The 10,796-nt window shown below is 48.1% G+C and overlaps 1 protein-coding gene across 7 annotated transcripts in view; it reads right to left on the reverse strand.

Moving 5' to 3' along the window:
* The window catches only part of RB1CC1 (RB1 inducible coiled-coil 1), a 544,646-nt gene extending 540,309 nt beyond the window's left edge, over positions 1 to 4,337 (reverse strand). For 2 of the 7 annotated variants that reach the window (XM_086965748.1, XM_086965743.1), the window contains exon 1: positions 4,136 to 4,337. The gene's annotated coding sequence lies outside the window, so the exon portion shown is untranslated. Of the gene's footprint in view, positions 1 to 3,734; positions 3,904 to 4,135 lie in introns of those variants that run through there. The other 5 variants (XM_086965750.1, XM_086965746.1, XM_086965744.1 and 2 more) reach the window with 4 other exon arrangements.
* Positions 4,338 to 10,796: the final 6,459 nt, after the last annotated feature.

Here is a 10,796-nt window from a genome sequence, read left to right on the forward strand (position 1 = left end):
CTGCGACACATCATCAACACATCCTTCGACACCGCCACCTTCCCTGAGAGCTGGAAACACGCCGAACTCAGCGCTCTACTCAAGAAACCAACAGCGGACCCCACCGAACTCAAGAACTACCGCCCCATCTCGCTCCTCCCGTTTCCAGCCAAAGTCATCGAGAAGACCGTCAACAAGCAGATGGCCGCCTTCCTCGAGACGAACGGATCCCTCGACCCCTCACAGTCCGGCTTCCGAGCCAATCACAGCACCGAGACCGCCCTCATCGCCGCCACCGATGACATCCGAGCCCTGATGGACAATGGAGAAACAGCGGCCCTCATCCTCCTAGACCTCTCCGCGGCATTCGACACGGTCTGCCACCGCACCCTAGTACAGCGCCTCAGCAACATCGGAATCCAGGACAAGGCGCTGGAATGGATCATCTCCTTCCTCGACGGAAGAACACAGAGAGTCCGCCTACCACCGTACAAGTCAGAGGCCTCCGAAGTCATCTGCGGCGTCCCTCAAGGATCATCTCTGAGCCCCACCCTCTTCAACGTCTACATGAGCCCCCTCGCGGCCACCGTACGCAAACACAACCTCAGCATAATCTCCTACGCCGACGACACCCAGCTGATCCTCTCCCTGACCAACGACCCCGCCTCCGCCAGAGCCAACCTGCACGAAGGGATGAAAGAGGTAGCCGAGTGGATGACGACCAGCCGCCTGAAACTGAACTCTGACAAGACGGAGGTCCTCATCCTGGGCTCTTCCCCCTCCGCCTGGGACGACTCCTGGTGGCCTCCCGCCCTGGGCACCGCACCCAAACCGACAGACCATGCACGCAACCTGGGCTTCATCCTGGACTCCTCCCTCTCCATGACCAGGCAAGTCAACAACGTCTCCTCGGCGTGCTTCAACATCCTACGCATGCTACGGAAGATCTTCCGGTGGATCCCCACCGAGACCAGGAAGACCGTCACCCAGGCCCTCGTCACCAGCCGACTGGACTACGGCAACGCCCTCTACGCCGGTACCACCGCCAAGCTCCAGAAGAGACTCCAGCGGATCCAGAACGCCTCAGCCAGACTCATCCTCGACATCCCACGAACCAGCCACATCACCGGACATCTGAGAGACCTTCACTGGCTCCCCGTCAACAAAAGAATCACCTTCCGCCTCCTCACCCACGCACACAAAGCCCTACACGACCAAGGCCCGAGCTACCTCAACAGCCGGATCAACTTCTACGCTCCCAAACGCCACCTCCGATCAGCCAACGACGCCCTCGCAGCCGTCCCCCGCATCCGAAGAGCGACTACAGGAGGAAGGTCCTTCTCCTACCTGGCCGCCAAGACCTGGAACTCCCTCCCGACCGACCTGCGCCTGACCCAAGACCACCTCTCCTTCAGGAAGAAGCTCAAGACCTGGCTGTTCGAGCAGTAGCGGCACCCCCCACCCCCCCCCCCAGCGCCTTGAGACCCTACGGGTATGTAGCGCGCTCTATAAGTGTCACTGATTGATTGATTGATTGTCTAAAGCCCACGGTCACTGCAAGAATTTGCAATGCAATAGGGCTCGCATTTACACGAGACCTATTGCTTTGCAAATGGTAGTGATAACGGACAATGGGGGGCAGCACGGACAGCTTGAGTGCGTAAGCACGGTAGCCATGACTAAAACGGGAGGGACGGCGGGGGTTATTTGAAGACACGGACAACGGGAGGGGGGGGAAGAAGGCTCGAACAACGGGAGGGGGGGGCAGTAAAGAAGGCCCCAAAGCATGTTGTGCCTGCAGTAGGACAGCAACCATTGTCAATAAAGTAAACAGTGCTCACCCACTAGATAAAGCATGCAGTGTTAGGAGCGAAGTAAAAGGTCCAGTCCTTATGGGCGGCAACAAATGGAGACAGGGCGGTACCAAGGCGGGACTAACAAGCTTCATAATGAATCAGAAGCCAGCGTTTACCAAAGACATTGACACCAGCCAATTACAAACATGGACGGAGAGTGGGCGAGACTTCCACAACACTTCCATAACAGCATGCCTCGCAGAGCGAGCAGCGCATGTGCGCTCCAACGCTAGGCACAACCTAAAAAGAATATGTGAAAGCAACCACCCAAACAACGGTGGTTCAGGCTTGCTCACTGCATTAGTTCAGTGCAATGAGAAAGTGAAGAAGAAGAATAGAAGAATACTTTATTTATTGTTCAACTTACACTATGAAACAATTAAATCACCCTATGGCACATTGTGAATAAATAACATTCTAAAACAGTTAAAACCTTAATGATGTATTCAAAGCTTTAAGGTAGAAACGATTATAATAAAGGTACCAATCTACAATTATTACATTTCGTAGATCTTATTGCACTTATTTAGACCAATTACACCTAAGATTTCCTATTAACACGGTTGTTGTTTAAACCTCAATTCCATTTCTGCAAAATAGTCAATAAAGTGCAACATACCTTGATAGGATCCTCTGTCATCCTGATACTAAATAATAATCTTGGATAAAACCAACCTAATTAGTGCATTCGCTCATACGCCAAGGCTAATTATTAAGGCAACATTCTACATTTTTTACATTCATAATAAGCTTTGTTGACCATGGTTCAATATCATTGCACCTAGTGTATCCTACTGTGACGGTTGTTATTTAGACAAGGATTTAATAAGATAATAAAAGTGCAGTGTGGCTTTAATGGGATCCTTTCTCACCGTAATACTACATATTAGTCATAGTTGAAACCATCTTGATTAATCATATATCAGAATTGCCTATTGTGCAAAGTAAAAACGAACCCATTATAGCTATGCCTAATACACGTGTGCCCCTGTCAATGGCCATTACTGTTCGCACTTTGAAAGTTTCTCCTCAGCAAAGGACATATATATATTTTTTTATTCCAGGAAATATGGGAAGAGGGTTTTTTAATAATGCGAGAGCTGATTTTATCTGTCAGTCAGAGACATAGTACTATGCATACCGTTTGTTATAAGTTTTAAATAACTGAACAATAAATAAAGTTTTCTTCTTATTCACTCTCCCATTGCACTGAACAAACGAAGTGAGCGAGCCTGAACTCCGCCACCGTTGTTTGGGAGGTTGCTTTCACATATTTTTATGTGTGACAACCAGCTGATATCCTTGTGAAACAAACCACAACACATTAGGCTGTCTAACTTCTTGAAAGTTCGCGTGAAGCACTCGGCCAGGAATGAATGGCAACAGTCAGGTGGTGGACCTTGGCAGGGTCGATGCTGAGTAATATTAGAGGACATTCAGGCACCGCTTCCGGGAGTGCAAAAACAAAGCAACAAGAAACAGAGAGGCGGGCAAGTCAACTCTTGTACTTACATGTCGGGTCAGCTAAGTACTGATAAGGTGTCATGTCTAGCAGAGACGTCATATCTCACGCATCCCAAGTAACAATAACAAAAACAATTGTACAAATCAACTATCATAAGGACAGGGCCTGCTAAGATAGGAAGGAGACAGAGGACGTGGCTTCCCGATGCCCAGTGTGCCTGACCCGCAGGGTCCCTCGTTTCCGACCATAGTCATGGGCACACCAGTAACTGCTGGGTGCGGCAACTTAAAACGATTATATCAGCACTGCCGCTCAGACACGCTGGGGGGGATCACCCAACCTGGAGGAAAGAGCGCGGCCCACCGAGGACACTGGGTTCCACCCTTTCATGTTAAGAGGTGCTGTTGGTACCTCACCTTTGGCACAGAACTTACCTGCTGGACATACCGTTTTCCGTCCGCAGACGGTCTTCCCTGCTCTTCAATGGTTTACCTCCCCCTACCCGTAAACCGGCTACGGGCCCGAGCTAACTGGAAGACCCCCCGTGATCGGGAGCAGGGCTGGTGAGCGGACATATGCCAACGAGGGCCACCCGGGCTGTACAGTGCGTCACGGGCATCGGTGCTGTGGCCCCATGCAGCACTCCCTCCCGTGCACCGTAACTCTGCCACTAGGGTGCAGCCGCCTTACAGTTTACATTCTAGGGGCGAGGAACCCTGTCTTTTCGGGCGGCGACACAGTCTGGCAGTTAGGGTACTGAGCAGGAGACCTGAACAGCATTTCGTTTGTGAGGTGTCTCTGACAATACACTGCCTCTCGCTGACACACGATTTACCTGCTGCACGCCCGGCCGCCGTCCGTCGACGAGCTCCCTGACTCTTCACTTTGCCAGCCTCTCTTATTTCTCCGGCGTCCAAGCCCGGGACAGCTGGAAGCCCCATGAACACTAACAATAACAATGTGAACGGAACCAGGGTTGATGAGAGCCAACCGGCCTGTACCATGCGTCACTTCGCGTCTCCTCCTACAGGTAGTCAACAGTGACGTATGAGGAAGTGCGCCAGGGAGCCAATCATTCCAGCTGCGTGGACTGCGGCTGCGTCGCGTGAAGCAGTGAGGGAACTTTTCAGAACTGTCACTTGTGTATGTGGATGGTAACTGACTAAGCGGCTCTTGCTTATTCTTCTTCTTTTACCTCACTTTGGATTCGTGAAGGGCAAGGAAAGAGTGAGTGTAGTGGCTTGGCTGGGCTGCCCCTCAACGGCACCCCCGCCTCCGATTGTCGTGGTGACAGAAGCCCGCTATACGTACCACTGCTCTGGAGCTGTCAGGGAGAAGTGGAAACTTACAAGCTCCGTTTTAGGATTTAAGATGTTTTACCTTTTAAAGTTCTCACGTGCTTTGTCCAACTAACATACAGTCATGGTACAACCAACTAATTTGGTAAATAGCTTGGGGGTTTATGAAATGGGTATTGCGCTCCCTACGTATTTCGTTTTCTTCAAATGCACGTCTTTGGTTAGGGCTAAAATGGCAACTCGTGCAATTTGTAGATTTGGTAGTCACGCAACGGCCATTGGGCTGAAAGGACTTTAGGAACCCCCCACCTCCCTTCCCCCAGAGCCCAGATGATGAGCGCTGGGCTCGGAAGGCTAGCCTTTAAGACCTTTTTCTTTAAAAGAATCCTGCTCGTCTTCAGTGCCAAGGCCATGTATACCTTGTTGGGTTTCCCTTTGCCTTTTTTTGCTGTCTCGCTGTGAACAGTTCTTGTTGTCTGTTGCAGGAAGTATTGTATATATTGTCCCATGGGCTTTAAGCTTTTCAGCGATGGCTTTTTTATTTGTCTATGTTCTGCTTTGGATTATCATCGTTTTTGATTGGACTTGTGTCCGTACACAGCTATAATCAATCAATCATATAATTTGTAAAGCGCACTACTCACCCGTGAGGGTCTCAAGGCGCTGTGGTGGGGAATGCTGCTACTGCTCAAAAAGCCAGGTCTTGAGTAGATTTCTGTAGGTCAGCAGGTCTTGGGTCTGCCGTAGGTGGATGTGGAGGGTGTTCCAGGTCTTGGCGGCGAGGTGGGAGAACGATCTGCTGCCGGAGGTTGCTCTTCGGAAGCGGGGGACTGTGGCTAGGGTGAGGTCGGCGGAGCAGAGCTGGCGGGTGGGGGTGCGGAAGCTGAGTCGTATGTCGAGGTACGTTGGAACGGTGTTGTGGAGTGCCTTGTGTGCGTGGGTGAGGAGCTTGAAGGTTATCCTCTTGTTGACCGGGAGCCAGTGCAGGTGTCTCAGGTGGGGTGTGATGTGGCTGCGGCGAGGGATTTCGAGGATCAGATGTGCAGAGGCATTCTGGATGCGTTGGAGCTGTCTCAGGAGTTTGGCCGAGCCTCCTGCGTAGAGGGAGTTTCCATAGTCCAACTTGCTGCTGACGAGGGCTTGAGTGACAGTTTTTCTCGTTTCAGTGGGGATCCACTTGTAGATCCTGCGGAGGGTGTTGAAAATAATCATTTTTCTTTATTACGGTATGGATCATTTGTATTTAGCTCTCCCATCGGAATGCACAATGACTTTTGTCTGCTTCAAAGTTTATAGATTGATCGAAAATACAGTTCATCAAAACATCATACAATATAAAACATCAATTAATAAAGAGGTAAAACTCCAAGATACACACATATTTGCAGTTGATGCGATAAGTTGAATATTTACAGAGGAATAGTAAAACAAGCATCACTCAGTGCACATCAGTACATTAGGAAGGCAGTAAAAGATTTTGCCTGATAAACGAGGCTCTATACAAAAATGTAGATACGGCCAACGTGACTACAATTTACATCTGTTAGGCAGGCTAGGGCATGTGTCAAAGCCAGGCAGAAACCACCACTCTAGTCAGGATAAGGGAGTTACACTCCTAAAATAACCCCTGCTCACCCCATTGCTCACTTGGCACGAGCAGTCAGGCTTATCTTAGAGGCAGTGTGTAAAGGATTTTCACATAACCAACAGTAATACAGCGTAAGCACTACAGAAGGACACAGGTTAGAATAATATCCAATATTTTTATATACTTAAGACGAGACCAAAAATGATAAAAATCCACAATACAGTACTTCAAAATCTTCACTTCTCAAAATATGCTTTAAAAATAGTTCCTTGATGTCGATAGCTCCGGGCGGGGCTATTACAGAGTCGTGAGCAAACAAATCCAAACTGTTCTGGCTGACCGCGGCATCATGGGTCAGCTATGGTTTTGGGAAGACCCGCAAAACAGTACCTTTTAAAAATGCAGGGTGTCGGCGACCTCTCGTTGAGCTAAGGTCGCGGTGCGAGCAGCGGCTCGGTGGCGTCGTCAGATGGCGTCGTCGGTGAGACCACGGTTGCGATGCAAGAGGAAGGCGCTGCTCGTCACGGTGCTGGCAGGTCACGGTACAAGCAGCGTCGTCGTTGCTGAAGACCTGTCGTCGGCTGACGAACTTGAGTCGATGGTGCCAGCATCGGTAGGCCAAGGCTGCGGTGTGGGATCGTGTAACTGTACGAGCTGTGCCCTCGAATCACGATACCAGCAGTGGCGTCGGTTTCGGCGTGCGGCAACGGGGAGGCCAAGGCATCATCGTTAAGTGGGGAGTTGCAGAGTGCGGTGCCCACAGGTCGCGAAGCAAGCAACGGCTCGGTGGCGGCGTCAGCAGGCGTCGTCTGTGTGACCAGGGTCGCGGTGCAGCGTAGCTGCAGTGCTCTCTGCGGTGCCTAGGTTTCAGCGTGAAGCGAAGTGGTGCGGAGTGCTGTGCCCACAGGTTGCTGTGCGAGCCGCGGCTCGGTGGCAGCATCAGTAGGTGTCATTGGTGAGACCAGGGTCGCGTTGCGGCGGTGCCCTCTGAGATGCTGTCAGGACACGGAGTCGGCAGCGGTGTCGTAGACGTTTTCGAGTTACTTTTCCTGTGTTGCAGCACAAAACACACAGTCCCCAGTGCCTGCTGGCAGAAGAGCTTGAAGTCTTTGAAGAGCTTTGAAGTCCTGAGACTTCGTGAATAGGGGGCAAGCTCTACTTCAAGCCCTTGGAGAGACTCACAAAATAGGTTGCAGAAAGCCCAGTCCAGGCCTTTCACTTCCCAAGACAGAAGCAACTACACATAAAGTTACATTAGTTTTCCAAGATTAATATCCATTCTTCCCAGATCATAAAATGGTGGACAGAGACATTTTTGTTTGCAGTGCAGTTCCTTTATTTTTATTTTCATTCATAGAACAAGGACAGCCGACACGTGTTTCGCCCCCTCTTGGCGATTTGCGCCAGGGCTTTCTCAAGGCTGTTGAAGGATATAAGAAAGAGGAACAATTGTTCTTCTGTCCACTCTACGACAAACTCAAAAGCAAGTGGATTTCCCCTCTTTGCCGTGCCTGACAGAAACAGAGCAAGCCCTTAGGATTTGTAAAAGTGATGTTGTTGGAAATAGCCCTTTATGCAGGGTTATCTCCAAACGTTTTTGCTTCTTCATCTTATTCTTTCCTGACTTGTTTGTGTTGGTTTTAGGATCTAGGCACTTTACCACTGCTGATCAGTGTTAAAGTGCATATGCTCTCTGTGTAAATTGTGTTATGGATTGGTGTTTCCATGATTGGATATTTGATTTACTTGTTAGTCCCTAGTAAAGTGCACGGAGTGTGCCAGGGCCTGTAAATAAAAGGCTACTAATGGGCCTGCCACACTGATTGTGCCACCCACGTGAGTAGCCTTAAAAGGTAACTCAGACCTGCCATTGCAGTCTGCGCGCAGTTGGTAACTGCTATGTCAACTTGGCCAGTACACACACTTCAGAGGTCCTAATCCTTCTCTTTTCTACATGTTGGTCACCCCTCAGGAAGGCCCAAGGTACCCCTGTGGGCAGGGTGCAGTGTATGTGAAAGGTAGGACATACCCGGTGGGTGTGGCATGTCCTGATAGTGAATAACAGCCAAGTTCGTTTTTCACTATTGCAAGGCTATCTGTCCTCAAAGGCCAGATGGGCAGTTTGAGTATAACATCTTATAATCCTAAACTGACTCAGGGAACAAGGTAGAAATTCGAGTTTAGTATGCCTGAAGTCAGAATGTTAAAATACATCTTTTAGTGAAGGTGTTTTTTACATTTGTGTTTCAAAATACCACTTTTAGAAAGTAAGTATTTTCTTGCTCAGTCATCCTTTGTGCCTTTGCAGGAATGTGGATTGCTTGTCTGGGTTTCAGATAACAGAAGGCTGGGGAGCAGGACGGCTCCAGATAGTCTAGGTAGGGTCAGGAAAGGGCTTAATAGACCTGGGCTGCAATGGGGGAAGGGGGAGGAGATTTCCTTGCACCTCAAGGGGCCCGGTCTGCCTCTGACAATGCCGTCTCCACCTCCTGCCAGAAATTCACACCAGAGAATCCAGAACTGGTTCTGGCTGGGCACAAACACCCTCTGCCTAGAGGACCAAAGGGTTTTCGGATACAAATACTGGGGCCCAGACCACTGAACTTTAGAACTCATCTGGATTAAGAAGACTGCCAAGAAGAAGAGCTGGAGAAGCTGTGAGGAGGAACTACCACTTTGCTGTGTGGTTTGCTGGGCTGACCTGCAGTAGTTGCTTCTGTGAATGGGGTAGCAAAGGTCCAGGGATTTTAAGGCTTGAACAACACTTGAATAAGTAATGTTGATAGGTGGGTGGAGACACACTCGAAGCTCTGGACCTCTCGAGCTTCAATTGAAGGGACAGTTTTGAAAAGGGGTAAGTGTGTTCTCCACATAAAGTTACATTAGTTTTCCAAGATTAATATCCATTCTTCCCAGATCATAAAATGGTGGACAGAGACATTTTTGTTTGCAGTGCAGTTCCTTTATTTTTATTTTCATTCATAGAACAAGGACAGCCGACACGTGTTTCGCCCCCTCTTGGCGATTTGCGCCGGGGCTTTCTCAAGGCTGTTGAAGGATATAAGAAAGAGGGTTATAATTGTGTAGTCTAAAAGCAGTTGACCCCAAGAGAAAACAAAGGAAACACCTAGAGTGAAAAGCGGTTGATTTGATATTGTGATGCCATTGTAGGCAGACTTATCTTCATGCTCAAAGAGAGGTGATGGTTCTAAAGTCAGATGTAGTGATTTTTGAAAGATCCAGAACCGCGCAGAAGAAATTACAGAAAAAAACTATATACGTGTTTTTAAAGTTATTATGGTGAAAGACGGCAAGATTTTGTAAGCGTCGAGAAAGAGTGTCATAGTATGCAGTTTGATCAATCAAAGAGGAAGATCCTAGAGTCCCAGAACAAAGAAAAGTGAATCCGTAGAAAAAGTGCAATTAAAAATGGAATACAATCATAATACCTAAGTTGGCTAAGTCACGTAGACAAATGTCGTTTCCATATATTTAACAATATCTCAAGTACGAAAGTATAATTCTTCAAGTTTAAAACAATTTCTGTCAATTCAAACAAAAACAATTCATGAGTGCAATTGTTTTTAACGTCCGATATATAGCATGTTAAGATAAAACATTGTAAATAGTCCAAACAAACTTGTACTATATAAAGACATCTGTCTATGAAACAATTTTATGTAAATACCGAGTTCATGATATCTTGCATGTCATTTATCTAACCCATTGACGGTAGTGACTATTATTCAATTTGTTATAGGCGTGGCTATTATGCCTACATCTTAAGCATTGTCATCCAAAAGATCATATATTAACGATTAGTTCAGAAATGGTAATGGTCCTAGTGACTTACACTTGGTTTTTACTGTGCATATAGCAAAATCATTAGTTACTTCTAAAAGAATGGGTTTGCTTGGTTCTATTTTCGAGAGGCACATGATTAGAAAAACCAATAGCTAATCCATACATCTTCATTGTATATTAATGGCATTGTATAAAGCGAGACAGACATTCCAGTATGTTGGTCATTTCTCAAAGCTATACAGTAATTACATAAGAGTGCAATTGTTACGTTGTTGTTATTATGGCATAATAGAACTGTTGGTAAATGCTATGCCACATCTCTGTATAGTATTAAAGTTGTATATGGGAGGCATTGGCGTCCTGATAGGTACGTCTATTCGTGCGTATAGTTGTTAAATAAAGAGGTAGAGGTGCCGTCCATCATCTAGGGGTTTGTACGAGAAAAGAAAGTGGGACGTAACTAAGTTTATGGGCTGATAGCACGCGGAAGGCCGGACGGCGGGCGGCGGTAATTAAAATGTACACAGCAGTCGGAGTTGGCGTGCTGTTAAAGTGTACCGTGATTTCGGGCGTTTCCGTCCATGAGGGAGGGGGATGGTATAACTGCGTGATTGCAGGAGATAAGCGGAACGAATTAGGGACAGCATGCACACGGGACTTACTTGTTAGGCAAGTGCCTCTGGTCCTAAGGTTCTTCCGGCATGGCGGGTCTCGGGTTGAATCCCAGCGCTGCCCATAGTCGCGGGAACCCGGTACTTGAAGAAAACGACCCGGAAGTAGTAACTTCGGGGACGGGTTTAGTCTTT

The sequence above is a fragment of the Lissotriton vulgaris genome, chromosome 4_1 (genome assembly GCF_964263255.1).
Source record: "Lissotriton vulgaris chromosome 4_1, aLisVul1.2, whole genome shotgun sequence".
Lineage (NCBI taxonomy): Eukaryota > Metazoa > Chordata > Amphibia > Caudata > Salamandridae > Lissotriton > Lissotriton vulgaris.